We start from the raw sequence: 25071 nt of genomic DNA, 5'->3' as shown, positions 1-25071 counted from the left end.
TCACTCTGCAACACCTTAGGCCAATGCATTCTACACCAGTCCACTCCTCTCTACGCGGCTCCACTCTATGACACTCCAATGCACGCCACTCTATGCAACGCCACTCTACAACACTCTACGACACTCTTCGCCATTCCTCTCTATGCCACTCCACATCACTCTCCTGTACGCCACCAACTTTAAGCCATGCTGAAAATCAGCCACACTGGTAAACAACATGGCTAAAACACATTTGCAAAGCAATAGCCCTTCCATAGGTGAGATCTATTGGCGTTGCCAATGCTTTTCTTCCTTTGTACCTTTTCCTCTCTTAATTTATTTTCTAAAAGATTTTCTTTGGTCATGTCATAAATTCATTTGTTTTGTTTGAACGTTGTCCAATACATGTAAGAGTGGCCATTGTCCTCAAGTCCTCTGACCTGTAAAGTGATACCAAGGTGAAGTACAATATTAGACTAATATTTCAAAGTCAAGTCATTAAAACGAATTTACTTTTTAGCACTGACAAACTCGTTTAAATGATTTAATTTAAATCTTTCTACATCCTCTGGTGCAGTCCCATCTATCCAATAGCTCTGTGTATGATTTATTTTTTTGCGATTTACTGTTCATAAACACTGACTTTTTTCCTTTGCCATGCTTTCTTATCAGAATGCAGTTTTCTCTGTTGCTCAGAGATGGTATGTGACATTTTACTGCTCTTTGAGAAACTGATCTGAGCCAATTACATTTCTACATTATGTCCACTGGGTGAAGTCCAGAATGAGGGCTTTCTTCAGGGTACCACATTTTGTAAATTCTTTCCTACTAATACTAAGCTTGACGCAGATATCACTTGTAAATTTTTAGGTTTGGATGGTTTCAAAAGAGAGTCAAGGTTGAATGGACTAATAGGAATGGTTAGAGGGTTTTATTAGAGATTATTTGTTTGTCCGGGTGCTTGACATCGAACTGTGGTGTCGGATTAGATTTTTTTTACTATTATCTTTAGACTTCACAGATTTACTAGTGTCAGATTGTTTTAGCCTTTTATGATGCCCTTTGCTGATTAGTTAACATGTCTTTTATGGCAGTTCATTTGAATAAAATGTTTGAAAGATTATTTTGGGGTTCTGTGTGGTTTAATTTGTTTGCTGCTAGTTAAGAATAGGTGCTTGGCCATTTAGTAGCTAGGTGGTGTTTTCGTTCCTTTTTCTTGGTTCAATTAGTAGGCATTTGGACAAATGTTGTTGATTCCTAAATAGGACAAATCCAGAGTGTCTTGGATGTCTGTGTCACGTAGTTAGGACGTACATTTCTTTACCCGGCTTTACTTCTTTTCCTTCCCTTGACTATGGCTTGTGGTATATTCTAGTATTTTCCCCCCAGAATTGTTCTACAGCGCCCGTCAAACTAACAAATCTGTGTCGTGTTTGTTGGTATATTCCATTCTCTTATGTTGTCAGCATTACACTGCTGTGTAACACATACTCAAGAACTGTGGCAACTACAACCTGAATTAAGACAAGATGTGGCTGATCTTGAGACACAACCATTTGCTGCCACTTGTGATATGTTTGCAATTCAAAAGTTCTAGACAAAGCCATTATGGAAGGCTGTCTTTTTTGTATGTATTGCCTCTTGGCATTTTCTTTTTGTGTTCCCTGTTTCTGTTCTATGTGATTTTGTTATAGTGTCATTACAGACTGAGCGAGTACAAACTGTCATACCTCAATGAATTCCGTTTCAAGGGGCGGGCCTTGCTTGTGTGACAGGGAATTAAATGTTATGCAAGAGTCTTGTATACATAGTAGATATGCATAATTCAACACATGGTTTAAACAAGTAACAAGCAAGGGTATTCTTGTTCTGCACATGTGCCCTTGTGTATGCTGTCTTGGTACTGTTTACGACCTCACACTTGCTCTGCGCTTCTGGTATTACTATCTTATTGTTATTGAAACAATCATCAGCTTTCGATAATGTTGATCATCAGCAACTACTACAAAACTACATTACACAGGAAATGAAGGAACTGTCCATAATCGGTGTGAGAACTACTTGGCAGATAGAGTCCAAACAATCATGTGTCTCCTTTCTGCTAATTAGCCTTGGATAGGCACACCTCAAAGAGCAATGACCCCCCTCTTAGTTTTTATTGTATTCTTGACCCCACTGCCTTATCTTATCAATTAACTTATTTGCTAGAACTACACTGACAATACCTAGATCATTCTAAAACTGGAAACACCAGAAAATCTGGATAAGTCAGGACTCAGCTATTTCCTACAAGCAGCAGACATTTGGAAACTACAGAGCCACTCAAAGCTCAACTCCAAAACGGGGATCCTCACATATAGAGCATCGCGCAAATATGCAACTCCAGCACCATTTGGGGCTACCGGCAAACACCTCCAGAGAAGTAAAGAACATGGAAGACATCACGGGTGCCAGTCAAACTCTTACCCAAACCTCAGGCTAACCAAGTGAATAAAAGTTCCTTATCCACCAAAAGAACCCTAAGTTGAAATTTAACTGGACTCTTCCACTGGATTTTGGTCTCAAGAGCTCTACTTCTGTTACATTAGTACGCTATCAATGGCCTGTGTTTTGGGCTTTCGAGACACATAAATACCAAGTTACAAAAAAGCCAGAGTGCAACCACATCACCACAGCCCTCAAGGCCATGCCTTTTCTCCGTGTCACTAGAGGAATTTTCATTCAAAAACTTATTGCACTGCCTACACTTATTGCACTGACCTACACAGGCTGCTCCCCTCACACACAGGGAGTCTGGCCATACACTCCTCTGCTCTTGTGAGCTTCTAATTGTTTTTAAAAAAAGCTTCGTTTTTATTTTCCACAACCTTAACTGTGTTCTTACTAGAATTTTAATTTTGGTAATTTGTTCTCTGCTCTTACTTGTGGGGGCTTGGGGGCATCTCAGAGCGGTTCTTTGGGCCTTTGTTATCACGTCGGGCTGACCACTGGCTTTGCCGACTGCGGCCGCCATCTTGGGTAGGCTTTCAGACGGGTAGCGGTCTAGTGCGAGGGCGTCTCCTGCCCCTCGCGCTATAAATCGGGCTCATTAGTCTGCCCGCGTTACCTACACAGGCTGCTCCCCTCACACACAGGGAGTCTGGCCATACACTCCTCTGCTCTTGTGAGCTTCTAATTGTTTTTAAAAAAAGCTTCGTTTTTATTTTCCACAACCTTAACTGTGTTCTTACTAGAATTTTAATTTTGGTAATTTGTTCTCTGCTCTTACTTGTGGGGGCTTGGGGGCATCTCAGAGCGGTTCTTTGGGCCTTTGTTATCACGTCGGGCTGACCACTGGCTTTGCCGACTGCGGCCGCCATCTTGGGTAGGCTTTCAGACGGGTAGCGGTCTAGTGCGAGGGCGTCTCCTGCCCCTCGCGCTATAAATCGGGCTCATTAGTCTGCCCGCGTTACCTACACAGGCTGCTCCCCTCACACACAGGGAGTCTGGCCATACACTCCTCTGCTCTTGTGAGCTTCTAATTGTTTTTAAAAAAAGCTTCGTTTTTATTTTCCACAACCTTAACTGTGTTCTTACTAGAATTTTAATTTTGGTAATTTGTTCTCTGCTCTTACTTGTGGGGGCTTGGGGGCATCTCAGAGCGGTTCTTTGGGCCTTTGTTATCACGTCGGGCTGACCACTGGCTTTGCCGACTGCGGCCGCCATCTTGGGTAGGCTTTCAGACGGGTAGCGGTCTAGTGCGAGGGCGTCTCCTGCCCCTCGCGCTATAAATCGGGCTCATTAGTCTGCCCGCGTTACCTACACAGGCTGCTCCCCTCACACACAGGGAGTCTGGCCATACACTCCTCTGCTCTTGTGAGCTTCTAATTGTTTTTAAAAAAAGCTTCGTTTTTATTTTCCACAACCTTAACTGTGTTCTTACTAGAATTTTAATTTTGGTAATTTGTTCTCTGCTCTTACTTGTGGGGGCTTGGGGGCATCTCAGAGCGGTTCTTTGGGCCTTTGTTATCACGTCGGGCTGACCACTGGCTTTGCCGACTGCGGCCGCCATCTTGGGTAGGCTTTCAGACGGGTAGCGGTCTAGTGCGAGGGCGTCTCCTGCCCCTCGCGCTATAAATCGGGCTCATTAGTCTGCCCGCGTTACCTACACAGGCTGCTCCCCTCACACACAGGGAGTCTGGCCATACACTCCTCTGCTCTTGTGAGCTTCTAATTGTTTTTAAAAAAAGCTTCGTTTTTATTTTCCACAACCTTAACTGTGTTCTTACTAGAATTTTAATTTTGGTAATTTGTTCTCTGCTCTTACTTGTGGGGGCTTGGGGGCATCTCAGAGCGGTTCTTTGGGCCTTTGTTATCACGTCGGGCTGACCACTGGCTTTGCCGACTGCGGCCGCCATCTTGGGTAGGCTTTCAGACGGGTAGCGGTCTAGTGCGAGGGCGTCTCCTGCCCCTCGCGCTATAAATCGGGCTCATTAGTCTGCCCGCGTTACCTACACAGGCTGCTCCCCTCACACACAGGGAGTCTGGCCATACACTCCTCTGCTCTTGTGAGCTTCTAATTGTTTTTAAAAAAAGCTTCGTTTTTATTTTCCACAACCTTAACTGTGTTCTTACTAGAATTTTAATTTTGGTAATTTGTTCTCTGCTCTTACTTGTGGGGGCTTGGGGGCATCTCAGAGCGGTTCTTTGGGCCTTTGTTATCACGTCGGGCTGACCACTGGCTTTGCCGACTGCGGCCGCCATCTTGGGTAGGCTTTCAGACGGGTAGCGGTCTAGTGCGAGGGCGTCTCCTGCACCTCGCGCTTCATAAATGGCGACCATTCGTCGCCCGCGCAGCGGGCGGGCGCAGCGGGCGCGCCGATGGCGCGCCGGAGGCGCGCCAGAGGCAAGCCCGTCTGTGCCCGTCCGGGCCAGGACGGACCTAGGGCCAGAGACCCTGCCCGTGTCTGAAGCCACTCCCATCATATACACGAAAGAGGAATTAGTCCTTTTAAAGCCATCAAACTTGCGTTACTGTCATCATGGATTAGGAGCTGATGCCCTTTTCATACCATGTGTCTATTGTCCATTTAAGGACCAGGCTGGGGGAAATAAAGCTCCTACTAAAGACCCCCTTAGGTTAGGGCTTCTGAATTGTAGGTCCCTGCCTAAACACGCACTACAAATCCTACATTTGATTGAAGACACTAACTTAGACATCCTGTTTCTTACTGAAACATGGACGTCAGCTGACTCTGATTCTGATTTAGTCAGTGTCCTTCCATCTGGCTATCTCATTCAGTCCCTCCATAGACCATTGGGAAAGGGAGGTGGCTTAGCTATAATTCACAGGGAGAAGCTGTCTTGCAGAATAGATAAAGGGCCAATCCAAGATGCAGAAAGCTGTTATTTTCGGATCCAGTCATCGCCGAATCATTCCCTTTCGGGCATTTTGGTTTATCGCCCCCCGGGGACAATTAAACAGTTTTCCTCCTCCATTCTGGACCATGTTCCCGTCTTAGCCGCATCCTCTCCCAATTTCATTCTACTGGGGGATCTGAATCTTCATTTTGACCTACAGGAGGATAAAATAGCATCTGACCTGAGATCGGAACTTATGACAGCTAACCTTAGGCTCCACAATCGAGAACCTACACATGTGAAGGGACACTTGTTGGACTGTGTGTTCTCCAATATCTCACATCTTCAGACGAGCCCTCCTCTCCCTATGCCCTGGTCGGATCACTTCCTGGTGCCGTTTGAATTGAACTTTATGAGGGACCCTCCTCCTCCCCCCGGTCCTAGGGCACCTCGTACTTTTAAGAGAATTTGGTCACGACTATCAACTGAGAATCTCTCCCTTATTCTTGAACAATCAGTTCCCCCATCTGGATGCGATCCCCTGGTAGCCGATGTTGCTTTCCATGACTGGCTCCGCCAAGCATTAGATATTGAACTACCTCTCAAAGCCAACTCCAATAAAAGGAGCCGCCCCAAGTCCTCCTGGTACACCCCTGAACTGGGATGTATGAGAAAGAAATGTAAAAAGCTGGAGCGAGAATGGCGGAAGAACTGGGCGACCACCAAAAAAGATAACTATCGCGAAGCCATGAGAGCATACAAGGTGGCTTGCAATCTGACCAAAGCCGCCCATTTTGAGGAAAGAATCAGAATGGCAGGTAACTCTTCTAGAGAAACTTATCAGATCCTTAAAGAGCTTCTCACTGTCCCTACTCCCCCGGTTACCCATGAGGTAAATTCTGATAAATGCAATCAACTGGCCCAGTTTTTTGATGTCAAAATACAGAACATCTTAGCCAGCCTTCCTCTGAGTACAGGTAGGGTAGACATAGCAGTTCCAGAGGCTGAAAAGGTGTTTGATAGCTTCCCTTCCATCTCAAAGGAGGCTTTTTGTGAGGAGCTTTCGGCCCTGAAGAGCGGCTCCCCTTCGGACCCCATGCCCATTCGGATCCTCAAGCAATTTACGAACATCATTGCAGGCCCAGCTATCAACCTGCTGAATGCCTCATTCACCCACGGCATTGTCCCACCTAGCTGGAAGCAAGCCATTGTCAAGGCCCTTCTGAAAAAGGCAGGCCTTGATCCGGCCGATTTGGCGAATTACCGTCCCATCTCGCTTCTGCCCGGGCTGAATAAGATCGCCGAGAAGTTTGCCAACCGCCACCTTTCGCATTTTCTGGAATCGAATGATCTACTGGGTCGTACTCAGACGGGCTTTCGGCCTGGCCAGGGAACCGATTCGGCCTTGATTTCAATGGTGGAGGAAGGCAGATGCATCTTGGATTCGGGAGGATCCGCTGCGGTGGTCCTCCTGGATCTAAGCGCTGCATTTGATACGGTTGATCATAATATCCTGATCAACCGTTTGGGGAAGATTGGAGTGAGAGGGTCGGCCCTCAAATGGCTCGCGTCGTACTTGAGTGGCCGGACTTATCAGGTCTGCGAAGGCAATCTTCGATCTCTGCCTACCCCCCTTCAGTGTGGAGTACCGCAGGGCTCCTCACTGAGCCCTACGCTTTTTAACATCTACATGGCCCCACTGGAGGAGGTGGTTTCACCCTTCGGGGTGAAAATCGCAACCTACGCAGACGACACTCAATTGATCGTCTCGCTGTCCCTCTCGGAAAGCCAGGGGGAAAAGTTCGCATCATGTCTTGTTAACATCATGTCATGGATGTCGGAGTCCCGGCTTAAACTAAATGGGACGAAAACGGAGCTGATGCTTCTTGGCAATCTATGTTCAACACTCCCCAAATCCATGTGGCCGGACAGTCTAGGTGCCCCCCCAGTTCCCAAAGAAGCAATAAAAAGTTTGGGGGTTTGGCTTGAACCTGAACTGTCAATGACCACTCAAGCTAAACGAGTGGCTGGGACTTGCTATGGACTGCTCAGGTCAGTACGGAAGATCCTCCCGCTACTCCCGGAAAACTCCCGGAAACTTCTGGTTCAAGGATTAGTCATGTCAAGGCTCGATTATAGCAATGCCTTATTACTTGGCTCACCAGAATCCACCCTGAATGTGCTCCAAAGAGCTCAGAATGCGGCTGCAAGAATGCTCACTGGTACTGCCAAAAGATCATCAGCTAAGCCTGCTCTCAAGGCCTTGCATTGGCTTACAATCCGAGCTCGCATAAAATTTAAATCCCTTTGCATCGTGTTCAAAGCTTTGCAAGGATCAGGCCCTCCAATCCTTAGAGACCTGGTGCGCCCTTACAAACCTACGCGAGCCCTTCGCTCGGATGATGGTAATTTTGTGGTGATACCCAGAGCCAAAAAGGTGAAGTCCGGCGGTCGCCGGTTCTCTATTAATGCAGGCCAACTATGGAATGCCCTGCCGACGGCCCTGCGGAAAGAACCCAATCTAGTGCGTTTCCGCAAGGCATTGAAAACTTATCTCTTCCCCCGTTAGGCTTTGCTTCAGTTGTGTTTGGGTGGTGGTCCTGTGTTCTGTTTCAGCGCTGGGACGCTCAAGGGCAGCCATGCGCTTTATAAATCTCTTTTCATTTCATTTCATTTCATACTTGGCCGTCCACAAGAAAGAAATCCAAACCTTACTGTCTCAAGAGAAACAGACTGCTACTTTGTTTATCTTCTCCCTTTTTAAATGAAAACAATAGGGTAGATGCTGTTTCTCTCAACAGATATTTAAGCTCTAGACCACACTCCTGAAGATAAAAGGGATAATCAGCACTTACCTACAGTCTAAGGGTAATGAGTCATTAAATAACACTAACACCATCACTATACCAAACACTGGTCTATAGGCACTAATAACAGCTGTCAATTATCACTAGGGCTCCCTGTTTTGTGATAATTATATTTTTGTAATTTCCGTCTGTATTTATCCATATTTATTTTTTGCTAATTTTACCTGTATTTATCCTTATTTATTTTAGGGTTTGTGAACAAATTAAGCTGAAATGTGTAAGTGCACTCGTGCCTCAACGCCTGATAAGTTTCAATCATATATACACACTCAGATGGTAAAATATGCACTTGTAAGACAATATTTAAATTTTAGTATCAAGGTTGTGCAAATCTACTGCTGTTTAAGGCTCTTTACTAAAATCCCTATATTTTTGAATCCTCTTGCCAATCCACACAGCTATTGGCTTGGCATTCATGACTGAAAGCATTTAGCCTCTTCACTGTGACACCAATTCCGCCGCAGTGCTGAACATTCTGATCACGGGCGTGGTCATGACAGCTCCCGGCCGTCATGCACACATGCCCACCGCGTCTCATGACGGCCGGGGGCTGTCATGAACATCGAAGAGGTTAGAATCACTCAAACACAACACATTATTCAGTTTTATCCACATTTAAAAATAAATACAGACAGGAATCTAAAGGGTTTTCAGTCTGTATTTATCTGTAGAAATCAGTAAAAACAGAAAACAGGGAGCCTTGGTTATCACCCTACTAATTATTACTCATTTTATCAACTTCAGAAGGATGGATGCTGAATGGGCAAGGCAGGATTCACACCTGTAACCTTCAGCTTACACACATCTCTTTAATGGTTGCATGAGTCCACTGAGCTATCTTATGTAGGCCTGGCTGTTTATAAAATGCCAAGTCCAAGTCACAAGAGCTGCTGCTTGTATGGATAAGCAAATTCTAATTGTGTCGCCAAATCTTTTCCATTTCATACCTCAAGCATTAGTACACTCCCAATACAACATGATTGGACACAGTTCTTTTCCTTTCAAACAACACTGTGACTGTATTGACGAGGCCTGGCGTGTACTACTCCCTTCATACCTATTGCTTTGTTTGTTCATGGAATTGGTTTTGCTCCGACATCAATTAGTGACGGCAGAATCACCAGTTTTGCACTGGCAACTTTATTGGTCTGCTCTTCCAGTGATGCAAGGCTCAGCTGCTTGTATGAAGTCATCTTGATAGGATAGGATGCAAACTCTCCGTGTCATGTATGTTTCTGGTTTTTTTTGGCTTTCATTTTAGTCATTCCTACACTTTCTGATATGACCTGCTATCCCTGTGTCCAGTGGTGGCTGCCATGTACCAACGGTGGTGGGCGAAGAAGGGGATGCAAAAAATAAAATAAAAGTAATAAAACACACTAACTTTGAAATGCGACATCCTCTTCCACTGGTTGTCTCTCTTCCTTGGGACCCAGCCAGCTCTCCTAACCTATCCTGGCGCTGCTCTCACCAGCATGAGAGCAGCTCCAGAAATGTTTGGAGCAGCCTCACTCAGCGTTCTCAAGAGCACTGAGGCCTGTGCTTTCTCTAAAACAGCTATCTAAGACAGCTGGGTTAGAGAAGTTTAAAATGTTTGTGTCTGGCTGGCCATCGCAAGACGGCTGGTGAAACAGGCATGCTTTTTTTAAAGCGCACAGCTCCGTCCCCGCCCGACAGGTAGGTTGCAGAAAAATAAAATGGTAATAAATAAACTGTATTACCATTTTATTTTTCAGCTCTGGCCTGGGAGCTTTTCCATGTGGGGCAACGCTTCTCCGCTCAAACGGAGGAGCCACCCCTCCCTGTGTCTGTCCACTAGGCAATTACCTGCCTTGTTAGCTTTGCATAGACCTTTTCTCTTACTGTTTCTTTGCCTGCAGACTTTCAGTTCATGCTGAGGAAATGTCTGTGCTTTTTTGCTTCTCATGGGTACCTCGCCTGAGGTGAGTGTTGTTAAATCTCTTCTTTTCTCCATTGTGATGGTAGCCTACTACATTGTGGTCAGTGCTGGCTTGTCTAAACAAGGAAAACACAACGATTTGTAGTCTTTTGAATTACAGAATAACTAATGTAATGGTTTTTCCAGGAGATTATTTTGTACTGTAACTTCGGACATCTTAAATGCTTTTTGATTTGGAATGATTAGCTCTGATCAGAATATTTAGAGAAGAGTTGGTGCCTGATTTAGCATTTGATGGACGGAGTATCGTTCATCAGAGTGGCGGAAGACATCCTGAAAGACTTCAGTCTGCCAATTTCAGGGAGGATGACCTGCCCAGCAGCCATCTCTGTACTTTGAAATTAACTGCCTACTCAGTGGATCATTTCACTGTACAAAAGGTTTAGTGGGTGGCCGCCTTCGGTTTTGATGGCCATTCACTTAACTTTTAATCTTTTTTTCAGAAAAAAACTCAGAAAGTGACAGTTTGTTTCTGTAAAACAGACAAAATAGCCCCCTCCCAAGCCCTCCAGCCTGGGAGTTTCCTCCCAGAGTAGGGGGGTCAATATTTCTTTTTCTGTCCCTCAGTGGCGGATTTTCCTGGCAGCGGCAGGCAGAAAAAAAGACATTACGCAGTCCACCCTAAATAGGGCGGGTGGTGTAACGTCCTTCCTTCGCCAGCCATCAGAGGAAGCATTCCATCGATGGAGTCAAGGGAGGCTCCATGGATGGAATAATTTAGTCTGTCCAAACTCTAAATCTGGCTCTGATTTCTTTTCTGCAAGGGGAAATTCAGATTAAGTCACGATGTGTTTATTATCGTTAAAATAAATGGCAGTGCTTTTTACACTAATACTGTCATAACTTTGGTTGTTTGTTGGACGGTCACCGTCTTCTGACTGAACCAATAAAACCACACTTGTTTAATTTTCGTGCCGCAGTCATAAATTGGCAGACAACGCTTTGTACACATAAGAGACAGGAATCAAGAATCTTTAAAACCCTTTCCAGTTATGAGAGAAGATGTGAAGTTCCCTGCAAGCATGTGTGGCACAAGGGATTTTGGATCCATTGGAGACATGGCATTTTTCTACAGTCTCACTAGAAATGGGCCATATTTTAATATTTTTAGGGACAATCTAGTGCACCCTATTAAAGGTCCATTAATGCCACCTATACTAAATTAGCATTGAATTTGCCATGAGATTAACAGTCTTTTTCTCATAAAAACACGACCATATGATAATAGCAATGTACCAAGTGTGCAGAGATGCACATAAGTAAGGCAGAAGGATAGTTAATGAGTAAGGTTACATGCGTTTCCTCAGCACTGATGTTCAAATAAATGCCCAGTCTCATAGAAGTCTACAATTCCAAGCTTTTCTTTCTTTTTCTCTTTTATTTGACAGTATTCAATCTTGACTGAAGCAAACAAAAGCCAAGTTCTTTTCCTATTTATGTTTGACAATATTCCATCTTGACAGATACAAAATTCATAGTAGTATCCAATAGCCAACACATGTTTTGTCATGGTATGGATTCCACCACTGACTTTCTCAAGTCCTCATTCCTATAAAATCAATTTCATCCATAAACAGTACCGCACAGGTCATTAGGATCCCGACGTATATGTTGTCGCATCCAAGGTATTATCGGTTTGCATCCTGGACCATATAAATTCAAAATGGCGGCTGGAGAGTATGCCTCCGCAACTCTTCGTGGCAGCATCCTAGTCCCACTCGGACGCTGCGCGAAAAGTTGCGGAGGAGTACTCTTCGCCTGCAAATTTTAATTTAATGGCATAGTACTATGAATTTTGTATCCATGCAGCAGACAAATAAATAAATGTATGCCTGTACAAAAGATGAAATGGCACTTCGTTTTGAAAGTATGGCTAATTCTTACTTGTCAGACCGTCTCAAGTACACAGGGCATGACTTTAGTACAGGTATGCTGAATGTGGATTGGAGAATTTCTTATAATTTGCAGAAGGTCTAATGCAATGCTTGGTAAATTCAGGCTCTCTTTCTGTTTGAAGTCATGCACTGTGCTAGTGTTGTAGTCATTTTACAAGTCTGGGGTAGATTGAACTCTCATCTCCTCATATGCACTTGAGCGTGGCCTTCTCTGCCTCTTTAAATTACTCAGTGTCATTTTACTTTCGGCTCGAGCAACGTGTTCATTGATTTTTTTCCACTTATGATTTTGGAAAGATCATTTTGTTGTCCATGTCTGGTTCACTCATTCCTTTCAAAGTGAGATGCTTTTATTTTTTACCCCGGATCCGCATTGACAAGAGGCTAAGTAATATATTGTGTCTCTAGCTCTGACTTGTTTGTTTCCTTGTCTATTATTTCGACCAGACTGTGGAAGTTGAATACAGCTGAAAAAAGTAATTTTTTCTGATTTCAAGCTGAGGATTCTTTTAGCCTTCGATCATTTTGTACATCAAGCATATTGAGTGACATGCTACTACCCTCTGTGAAGATTTTATCACTGCATCTCTGGCTATGGTGTTCACAGTCGGGTAACCTCGTCGAGTTTACTGTTTTCCCTTAACATACACCATCCATTCATTCGTTCATTAAAACTTTTACTTTTGAGTGCCCTGTATCATTTTTCAATGTTTGGTTTCCACGATGTATAAATGTTTCATTTATATCCATAAATGCATGCTTAAGCTAGGGCTTTTTTTTTATAAAAGAAATTAAACCTTTTAAACTCTTTCCATCAAGATTAAATGTCGAATTCTCCATTCACAATAAGAGAATGAGAGGATGTAAGGAAGGGGTTTGCAGCATCGCCCTGTGAAGACAGGATACAGTCCAAATTTTGAAGCCATTAACTAAAGATACATTTGCATGCAATGCATTTGACACTGAATGCAGCTAAATTGCATAGTCAGTGGTAAATCTCAATGTCTGCCAAGGTTATGGCCCTTTTTGTCTTGCGATGGACACCTTCGTTGAGAAAACTATCTTAAAAGGTTTCACCCTGCTGGCTAGATTCATGAACGCAAGAGAGAATATTCAGAAGGACGGGCGATACCTACCGCAAACGCCAGTTAGCAGCAGTTTTTTATCGCCCCCTAACCCTGAAAACTTTCGCCATGTTAGCGATGTATTACCAAGCCATCGCTACATGGGGATAGTATCATGGCACTGCAGTAAAAAATTGCCGCTAACATCAGCACGATGGCGATAGGAAATCCAGCGTCAGCGGGGAATAACTACCGATAGGCCCATTAGCAGCAAAAAAAACTCACGTTAGTCAGCCCAGAGTTTTTTTTGTCTGTAATTCAAAAAATAACCTATCAGTCAACCTACATTGTAAAATAGGCCTAAAAACCAATAAACTGCAGAATGGAGCAGCCAGGGCCAAGTGCAGCACACATCAACAACCCCTGCAAGCTAGCTAACATCCAGAATGACCAGGATGAGAGCCTTGATGCCTCACTGGACCTGCGCCTGGATTCCTCGCTGGACCTGCGTCTGAAGCCTGGATGCATCTCTTGACCTGCGCCTGGAGCCTGGATGCCTCGCTGGACCTGCATCTGGAGCCTGGATGCCTCGCTGGACCTGCTTCTGAAGCCTGGATGCCTGACTCAATCTGCGTCTGGAGCCTGGATGCCTCGCTGGACCTGCATCTGGAGTCTGGATGACTCGGTGGACCTGCGTCTGGAGCCTGGATGCCTCGCTGGACCTGCGTCTGGAACTGTGGTGCCTCGCTTGACCTGCGTCTGGAGCCGTGATGCCTCACTGGACCTGCGTCTGGAGCCTGGAGTGGGATGCAGCGGAGCTGTGGAGTCGATGAGCAGTGGCAGTAGACATTGATGTGCAACGATTGCCAGTACCTGGTGGTGAAGTCTGGCTGGTCGCCTGGAGACACGTTGCTGACCTGTGTGAGAAGACCGCCTTGTGCACCTTGGAGCTGGCAATAGTTGAGGTGCTCCTGCGCCCCAACGTAGGCATTTCAGCATCGTATACTACGATCCTCCACTACACCGGGGTGCACGGAGGGGATTACCAATGGTGGGTGCCGCCCCTCTGCATCTTTAGGCCAGTTGATGTTTGGCTGGCGGACACTGTGGAAGGTGGGGCCCCTGAGCTGCGCCAAACTTGTGCTGCGTGAGCACTGCAACTTCACGCCTAAGGGGGCCCTTCTGCATCAACTGCATCTGGAGGTTCACCAGCGGACTTGGCGGTGACTACTGTACCCAGACTTGTGAAATCCCTCCTGGCTGAAGCTCCTGCTGGCTGAGTCACGGATTTGGAGAGAGTGCAGCAGATTGTGCCACAGTGGCAGTATCCAGGTAAGGAGAAGGTGGGACACGAGGCCTAGCACACGTAGATGATGCACCCCCAGTATCGGCTCATCCGCTACGGCGGAAGAGCGTCGCCCCACTGCTTCCAAGCAGTGCAGAGGAGGAACAATCATCACATGATGATAACTTACTAATGTAACCATGCTATGTTTCCCTTGCGGTGGGAGGGTGGATAGGACTGCTCCAAGCATGAAGTAAGGCCTGGGCAGATCTGCATGCCCACTCAAGTGCTCAATCACTGTTTGATCAGCCCACTCAGGCCACCCAAAGCAATCATGCGCACTTCCCTGTTCGCTGCATTACAGCCTGCATGGAGAACATGCCCACCCCTCCAGCCCCTGGCTGCATGGGATGTACCACCTTTAAAGCCCTGGCCGGCCAAGGACCAGCATTTATTTCTTCCCTGATATATCGTTATACTCCTGTTTGCGAACTCCGTTCCTCTCACTTGAATCTGCTTATCTCCCCCTCTGTCAAAAGAAAGAAGCATAGCGGTATGAGATTCTCTTTTCTGGCTCCTCAATTTTGGAACTCCCTCCCTATGGAAATCAGATCAGTAACCTCTTACATGCCATAACATCGCATTCCATTCCCATGCATACTAATACTAGGCACATTGCAACAGTAGAGTAGGTGTTGCATAGCTGAGACATCAATATCACTATTCCCACATCAGTGAGTGCAACACAAAACTAACCCTTGCACCCCAAACCCAACCGTAAACCCTGTAATTCCTTTTTGAGCCCCCATAACACACCTCAACAAGCCACACAGTCGAGCACGTCACCTACGCCTGTGGGAACTTCAACTACAGGCACAACACCGCACTCTCCTGGTTGGACCATCATTGGTAACATCACGTCTTCACCTTGCCCACCAGATGCCACCGCCATCATCGCACACCCTCACAGCTGGATCTAGGCCACTGAAGAACGTCTCATCCACTCCCTCTGCAACGACTCTCCACCAATGCTTCCAAACAATGACACCGCAGCGCGCAACCAAGACCGATGGATCTCCAACATCGCCGACATTTGGACACCCCTATGAATGGCACTATGACCGTACCTTCTGCCTACCTGATGGCAGGCATGAGGGTGACGCAGTGCCACAGGGATTGGCTGGCCCCATGCATTTCTGGAGTTGCGTCATGGTTGTAACACGACTGCAGCAATGCGTGACTTTAGTGCAGACAGATACATCAGGATTCCTAGTGTATCTGTCATTACTTGCGTCATTGAGCGCTGTCCAGTGAATACAGATCATCCATGCTGTCACAATAAGGGCGTAGTGAGAAGTGTTACAACGCTGTGTTGTTACAGCGCTGCAACACTTTTCATGACTGGGGCCCAGGAATGCACACTATCTTATTGATGGTGCACATTCCTGCACTGTAGTTTTGTCGCAGCGCAGCGCTGCAACATTGCTTGCAGCGCTGTCCAGCACCAAAACATGCTACGATGTGGCCTCACGGGTTATCCCCATTTTTAAGACCAGCTATTTTCTGGTCTTAAGTAACTGGCTCTAACTGTAGTTAGAGCCAGTCTTTTTGGTCTTCAGAAGTTCAAGGAACCCCTTGTGAATATGGAGTAGTGTTGTTTGCGGGCGTTTTTGCACGGGGATACCTCTCCTGCATATAATTATCCCTAACAGAAGTAGTGATCTTTATAACAGACTTTTTCACCTAAATACTGTCACTAATGGCTGTTGGCGACAGCTTGGTAATAGGGCAATAAAATTATCGCTGCATTAGCGGCAGGAAAGTGCTGCTAACGCAGCGATAAGTCCTTGTTAATATGCCCCAAGGTCATTTTAAAAGAGGGGCGATTTCCTTGTTTCAAATGTATTTATATTGAAGCTTAATAATAGGTTACTGATACCTGATGAAGTTGATTTAGTGGGATATAATACATTAAATATGAGAGTTTAAGCAAATAAACATTTGAAACGTAAGACAACCACCAATGTTGGTCCCAGTAAAAGGACAAAAAATCGTATAGGTAGAGTTACTAAAAATAATGAATAACACTAATTTTCTTTGAGATGTCCTTATAGAATTTAGAACATATTGTAAGTGGCCTAACTAACAGTGTAGGCTTCTTATGTCTCTCTCCAACAGTCGCGAAAATGTAATGTTTGTTAAACTCCCCAGTATACAGCAATAATTAACTAAGTGATTACTGCTGCCTTTGAGACTATTTTATTCTGTAGTCATTCAAAAATAGATCGCTGGGGAGTCTAGAATGTGTCAATAGTGTAATATCTCACAAAGTTTAAAGAAAATATTATGCTGCTACCTGGATTGCTCTAGGCAGAGGGAGGACATATCTATTAAATCAGCAGCTAGTACATTGCGTCGGGGGCACTTCTCATCAGTTGCTTTATCCCACTGTACCATCCCAGATAGAGGTATGTAAAAGCCATGTAATACTAATATTCATGGACTTTATTGTAGATTGATGTCAGAATATCATGTAGGTCTGGCAGAGATTGGTTTATATCTATCAAACCAGGTAGAAGCTTGATCATTTTGCCTATTTGTGTGTAGGTATACTTGTAAAGCGCACTGCCGCCCCATCTTGGGGCATCCTGGCGCTGTATACCGCTGTGGAAGCCTTCCTGGCTTTCCCTGTGAGATGCTCCCTACTGGGCACCCCCAAGGTGAAGCCAGGCATCCCAGCGCTGTTGGGGCCGTTGTGGAGATTAAGCAAGCTATTGCCCAGAGTTCCTGAGTGGAACCCATGATTAGAGTAGGCACCGAGGCGAGAATTATCGAGTCCGCAGACATTGAGCCCAAGACCCTGCCGCGTCGGGAATTGAACCCTGGTCCCGGGCCAGACCTCTGCATCAGGGTCTGCCGCTCTAGCCATTGAGCCACACTTCTCAATCTATGCTTGGCTCTTGAAGACTTGGAACCAAAAGCAGATGTGGTAGAACTCTCTCTCTGGCTTTTTCTCTCTCTATATCTGTCCTTCTCTCTCTCTCTCTCTCTCTCTCTCTTTTTTCTGCCTGCTGCCATAAACAGCGGGGAGCTAAATACAGAGGCAGCAGATGTTGAACTTTAAATCGCAGCCTCCAATGGTTCCACTCACCACCTTGGAAATACCCAATGGAACAAATGGCCAATCCTGCCCTGCTCAAGAAACTGCAAAACGTAGTAATTAATGGCATCTTGGTCATCAGGTTCAGGTCAAGTAGAGGAAAATATAAAAAGGCCAAGACAAGAAGCGGATGCCAAATAAAATAACCTCTGATCTGCCAGCGTTTGGTGATAGTGAACTCAGCAGCGATGTGGTCTATCTTTTGCTCTCTGAAAAAGATTTTTAATGTGTTGTACCTCTGCATTAGACCCAATCTTGAAGTAATAATCATGACAAATTGATAGCAGTTGAGTTTGAGACAGTGTCAGAGAGTGAATTTAGGAATTCCTAGGTGCTCGTTTATCTCAGCCCACATTTGAAAAATGAAGAAAGGACTTTTAATTTCACTTGTTTGAATAAATTAGCAAGCTGAAGAAAAAAAGGAAAAACACTTTTAACAGTAACTGCAATTATTTGCACATAGCAGGACAGTAAAAACTCTCCAGTCTCGGAGATGTCAGGCACCTTGTGGAAGCAGTAGTTGCAAATAGCTGAAGTCTCGTCTAGGCTTATTACTCCAACATATAAAGCTTGAAAATGAATTATCCGGCCTAGTGGAAGGTACATAAAGAGCTAGGGACCGAAATAAATATATACATTTGGAGAGAAGATCCATTGCAACCAAATTTACACACTCCCCCATAGAAATCAGTAGGTGCCTCAATCTATCATGAAGTTTATCATATTGTGACAATAATACTTTAGTTCTAAACTATTGGCTTTACCTGGAGGCAGATCTGCATACGGGTCCGATATTGTATGCCGTCTCTCTGTGATAATTTGAGTCATGGAGTGGCTTAGTTTGCAGCCTGCAAGAGAGACAAGTATGGATGCAACATTGTTAATAGCAGCTAGAAAGGCTTCTGGGTAGGAGGTAAAATATGCTAATATCAACTTCCAGCTTTAACAAAAGATAGTCGTTATGATTGTCGAATAGCCATAACTGTCTGTGTGCAGAGCCCCTGCTTTTCTGCTCAGAGGAAATATATGGGAAGTCAGAGAGTACTCTACCTTTGGTTTCCTGACAACATTTGCTGCAGGGCATATGTCCTTCTGTAGGAAATGTGATGCGATATTTACTTTGCAACTTTGATTGGAATATTTTTTCAACCCAAATGCACAACATATTGGTAGTGTTATGAAGTATATTCTGCCAGTGCACAGATGTTTGGAATCACCCCTATTGGACAGATTGGGATGCCCTTGCTCTCTAGTAGTCTGATTTATAGTTTGGCAAAGAGGATAATCCATCGAAATGGCAATGCCTACCCTCACCGCCAAACTGAAGGCCCTCCCGCCTCGTTTATAGTCAGGCAGACCATCATTATGTAGATTGTGGAGACTACTCCATCTCTGCTGTTGACATAACCCTCTGACGCCCTGAGAGAGTAAAGGCTGTCAAAGGTTTGGCAGTGTGTCCGCTCACTCAATATACAGTGGACAAACGTATGGCCAGTTTTCTCTGTTTGCCACCACCAGGTAAAACCTGGTAAAAGCTGGGGCATCAGGTTCTTAGGCTTCAGTGCAAGAATATAGTCTTATAATTTCCAGTTAAAGTGCAATGAACTCACATAATAAAAATTAAGATTAACATGCTAAAAACAAGGAACCAATATGACTAGATTTCTAAAATGACTGTAACTATTAGCAACAGCGATACAATAGTATCCCAACATCAATACTAAGGTGGCCTGTGCTTTCAGCAGCAACTAAAAAATACAATGCATTTTCCACTGGCAAAACTAAAGTGCTGCGTGTTGACAATAACATAGTTACTAATACATTTTAGAACTCATCTGTACATTATAGCACCATACTCAAATATTTAAAATCATTAAATCGATCATAGGTACAAAAGTTACCAGACAACATTAAAATATCGCAAGGTTTTAGAATGTTTTAAAAGTGCCTTAAAATTGCCCCCATACTCCCTAAAAACTATAAAATCATTACTTCGCACCCAGCAGGTTTATCAATTACTTTAGGAATCAGCTTTACATAATTTCTTTTCAGCTTTAAAGATAAATTGTACAAATTGCTGTATATTATAGAAATTAACGCCACTTAAACAGGATATTAATGCAGATCTACAAGTTCTAACTCCTAATTCTTTAAAAATAGGTTTTAAAATTAGCTTCCTTTCCTGACACATTTTTGGGCATAGTGTAACAATGTGCAGCAACGTTTCCTCCAACAGCCCGCACAGCCTACAGATGTTTGATGACCATTTGTACTCCCACTTAGGGGTTCCATCTTTGGTTGGATAAATTCCGAACCGTAAGAGCATAAATTTCTTTTTAAGCAAGGGTTTTAAATGAAAAAGTAAATATGGTTGAGCACACAATTTCTAAGAATATAGTCACATGGCAACCTCTCCTACAATGTACAGCTAACCCCCAGAGAGAATATGGCAATGATGTCTCTGTCATGCTGTTAAAGTTTGATGTATATTTATGTGTCAAGTTTTATCCACTTTAAGAGTGATAAAGGAATATGGTAGTAATTGTAGACTGAGATAAGATTGTTTGAAAACATTTAACTATGGACCTTTGTGTAAAAAGAGACCTTTATGTTACTTTAGCAAAATTGGTAATTTTTACCATTTGGTCCAAACATCTTAAGCCTGAGATAAGTTATTTGTTAGTAATCATGATGTACGGCAAGGCAATGCTAATTTCTATGTTTAGAGATATTATTTTGTCTTGTAGTCACCAACTGTTATATTCTATTGTTACTAGACTGGTTTGCAGACTTAAATTCAACCTCAACGTTTTGGGAGGCTCACAGTTTTCACACTTCTTACAACACTGCAGTTTCTAAGCTTCACATTAAACTGTCTAAGAGTCAAAATTCTTATAAAGCACAATTTCCGGCAGAAACGTTCCACTGCAGAAAATAAATCCAACTATAATTATTTTGTATGCGTTTCTTCTTTAAACTTGGTAAAATTCTTTAAGATTACAAACATTTCCATGCTTTTAAAAATCTTCATGAAGTTTTATGGAAGACAAATCCTGCACATTCCTCTATCACCAGCTAAAAAACAAGGTTAATTACAAATACTAGCAATTCATATGTATTAAACTATTGACTGACTATATAGAGGCACTACGACTGTCAAAACAGCCTTTTAATAAGAATACAATATTCCACAGTAACTGTGTACACTAAGGCTATATTAGCCCAAAAACACATTAACATTAGACTTGTAAATCTATCCGTAAATCATTGCCAAGTAGAAATTCCAATGCATTATTTCACCTTGGCTTTAGCACAGAGGTCTAAGGGCTAGATGTAGGTAAAGCATATTTACCGACCCTTAAATACCGAATTTTACCGATTCGGTATTTAAAAGTCGGTAAATATGAAGGGGGGAGATGTAGGGAAATCCAGATGTTTATTTACCGAATCGGTAAAAGTCGGTATTTACCGATTCGGTAAATACCGACCTGTAATGCTCCATTCATTCCTATGGGCTATGAAGCCCATAGGAATGAATGGGGCATTACAGGTCGGTATTTACCGATCGGTAAATACAGATTTTTGGCAAGGGTGCAGGGGGTGTCACTTTGACACCCTCTAGCACCCCCAAAAAAGGTTCGGGGGCCATATGGCAGGCATACCTGCCCTAAGGGCAGGTCTGCCTGTCATATGGCACAGGTGTGCATGCGCACATTTGCATGCACACCTGAATCGGTATTTCACCATCAAATTGAATTTGATGGTAAAATACCGATTTCTAAGGCCTTGTGGGACTCATAAGAGTCCCACCTACATATCGATTTTACAGATTCTGTAAATATACCGGTCAGTAAATTTACCGACCGGTATATTTACAGATTCTGTAAAATTACCTATCGGTAAATTTACAGAACGGTAAATTTACCGATTCTGCCCCCTACATCTCAAATGCCTTTTACCGGTCGGTAACGGCCGAATTCGGCCGTTACCGACCGGTAAAAGCCTACCTACATCTGGCCCCTAATGACTTCCTAAAAGCTCTGACAGACACAGGGTAGGACTACAGTAGTGAAAATTGTACCAAGGAGACAATGTCATGTTGATTTTACACAGCATCAGGGCTTGGGGCTTGTTTGTCAGACCTCGGCCACATCACAGGTCAAAAATCAAGACTTGGTAGTTTAAAGAGGAACATGGAGAAACATATTAAGTAGATAGAATTCCTCACATCATTACATTTCAGCATCAGGCTCAGATGCCTTTGAAGGGATTTTAGCTCTGTTGTAAGCATACAAACAGCGAGGCCGGGTTCTGTTTCAGGGGAGGAAATAGATCAAGGACTGTAGGAATGGAGTCAGGTGGCAGAAGGGAAATAGTGCTATTGGAAATCAATGGCTGCGGAGCTTTGGCGTATGGCAGCACAAGCGGCTTAAAGGAGGGGGAGTGCACGGTACATGAATGTCAGGTATAGCAAGTGACACCATTTCAGAAAAAAACAAGAATTTCCATTCATAAGATTATATTTATCACTGCATGTTAAGATGAATTGGTAAAAGTAGAATGGGCATTTTCAGATTATTCTCATTCACACATAGGCTTCCAATTCTCCTGGCCCAAATTCTAACTGTATTTTATATATTTTACACTTATTTATTTGTACAGCTTAGCACCATAAAACTCATTTCATCTAAGTAGGAGAGGAAACTGATCACATATGCTACTCACACACAGAGAAGGACCATAACAGTACAGGAAAGGTTTGACCGTCTGAAATTGCACAATTGTTTTAGTGCCAGTGATAAACTATTGCCTTGGCTACAAATATGTTAATGCCATGTAGGCACAACAATGCATAATTCCACTGGTGGAAAAAATGCAAGGGACATCTAACAGCAGAAACTTGGACTGTGTCATGTCACAGTGTTTTGCACAACTCAACCATCTTGGTATTATAAATTGGCAAATAAACGAGTGCAGCATTTACATAGTCAGGCATTAATTTATGAGAGCTCCTATGCAGTCGCGGCTCTTGCAGGTAAGCACGGTTGGGCTGGGCGGTGCGCGGGGTGGGGGGTAAGTCAACAGAGGACGGAATAGGGTAAATAAAATAAATAAATACATCCTATTCCGTCGTCTGTCAACTTCCCCCCTGCCCCTCCCCACCGCGCCTACCTGCAAGAGCCACGACTGTTACAGTGCACAGTAAGAACAGACGCAGAACTATGGGAAGTCGTACGGAGAGCAGCACCCACAATTTCCTTTTGATTCTAATTTTTGGGGAAAAAGGAAGACAATTTCCAAACAGAATTTAAAGTACAGGAGAACTGGGGCAGAATTTAAGTAAACAATGAGGCCTGTCTCAATTCTTTGATGTAAGAGATTTATTGTATAGCATTAGAATTCTTCACAATTTTTGTTTAATTATTAATACCTTTATTGGTCACAACTATCATTTTCTAAGGTGCTTATCCATTTTATTACAAATATTCCAGCCAGCATCTGTATTCCAGTGTTGTCACTTCTTCAGGGTTCTCTTTTTCTTTAAATTATGAGTTTCCTTTAATTTTCTGTGTGATACTGTTAGAACAGACAGTTTATTGCATCTTTCAGTGTTGTCTTAAATATGACTGCTTTCTATTATGAGAGGCCTAATATTAACTACGCCAGCAAGTCGCCTTATTGAATCCTCCCAAAAAGAAGAATGATACCTGCATTGGAGTCCTCCCTGACCCACCGTCTCTAAGAAAGCAGGTTGGCAAGCCTCATCTAACTGCAATAGCTCTGAAAGGTGTCAAGCATCTGCCTCACCATGATGAATGGGAGTTGTGCTGGAAATTCTTTGCGATGGAGGGATGCCAGGATGACACAGCTATTTCAGTTGGATGGCACTTTAAGAACAGACTTCAAGATCACACAGAGTGAGGACATCAACTTCAGAAACCTATGTGCTTCACAACCATTTCCTTGTTTTTAATTTATTTCGGATATACTTCTGAAAAGCTAACTTTATATTGTTAGAAAAATAAAATTACACAAATTATATTTAATTAAAAGGTAAAACATTTTAAGTCCACATATTTGTAGAACAACCTACATTTTCCCTGTTTAAACATATGAATAAAAACTAAAATATAATGGTAGTATTCTAATTCTTAGAGCGCCGTAATAAAATAACCAATAAGTCTAACGCACACGCCATAGGCTGAATTATGCTGAAACGTTTAATAATAGGCATTTTTAACAATCAAGGATAAAAACCTCTATCAAGAGTTGCCTGCTTATTCAGTGTTTCCTAAATTCTGGAAATCAGTGGGTAGCAGTGTTTATACATTTCAGCAGCAGAAAATGTGCCAGAGATGGTGCTATTCCATTGTTTAGAAATGCTTCATAAATAGCATTTTTAGCATGACCCTGTAAACATGATTGGATGCAGGGCAGATGTTTTGCTTGATTTATTAGATTTTATGCAACATAGCTCAACTTGTTAATGATATTATGTCAGGGTTCATTGTGTAGCTTGTTACACGAGTAACAATGCTGGTGAAATGAATCAGTGAAATATTCACCCACTGGAAACAACTGCAAGATATAATTTTGTATCTTGAAGGTTTAAGCTCATACTTTCCTTCAAAAATAGGATTTATTAAACAGCGTATCAAGTGCCTAAAATCATTTTATTTGATGTGTTTTGTAAGAGCCTGAGAAAGTAAAAAAAACTTTCATGTGTCACTACATCTTTTTTTACAGAGTTTTATATAGCGCATACTTGACCCGAAGGTATCAGAGTGCTTTACACGAGCACCAGTTGCGTTACAGATTGACAGATTCATTTGTGTTGGACACAGGAGATTGAGTGATTCGCTCAAACCTGGTTTCCCAGCTTCAAGGTTGACCGCTCTAGCTGTAAGGCCACATCCTTTCCCCCTTAACCTCTAAGATGATATTGTAGGTGGGTACATTTGGTTGCTCTGATTGGCAGTGGGATGGGTTCTGCCGGACCCTCTCCAAGCCAGAGCACCAGTCCAACAAACTGATTGTCCTTCAAGTGAGCAATTGGCTGTCCGGTTTTCCAGTTATTTAAAATAAGAGACATCCACCCCCTCTAAACTGCTACATTATGTAGAGCCAGTCTGATTAGCCAATGATTTGGTGCAACATTATCTCATCATACGGAGTCTAACCTTAAATGTTGCTGTGTCCTGTTGGAGAAGTAAAACTGCACGCCGCCTCATTTGTCTCCCATCAGGCATCACTAAAGTCAGAAGATCAACATCATAAATTTTGCTATATATGGTTGAAATTCGACTATAGAGCTAATTAAGTATATGTGGGTAATATCATTAAAATCAACACCATTTAGAAATCCAGTAGGGTCAAATTATTATCTTCATTTAACTGAAAGAAATAATATAGAGAGAACAAAATGTAATTACCAATGTATCCCATCTCAGCTCCACATCCTAGCCTACCTTCAAATAATGTAATTAGCAAGGTATTCCATCTCACGAGTACCCCTTTCTG

The sequence above is a fragment of the Lissotriton helveticus genome, chromosome 9 (genome assembly GCF_964261635.1).
Source record: "Lissotriton helveticus chromosome 9, aLisHel1.1, whole genome shotgun sequence".
Lineage (NCBI taxonomy): Eukaryota > Metazoa > Chordata > Amphibia > Caudata > Salamandridae > Lissotriton > Lissotriton helveticus.
The sequence above is the reverse complement of the archived record's forward strand: the minus strand, read 5'-3'. Positions refer to the sequence as shown.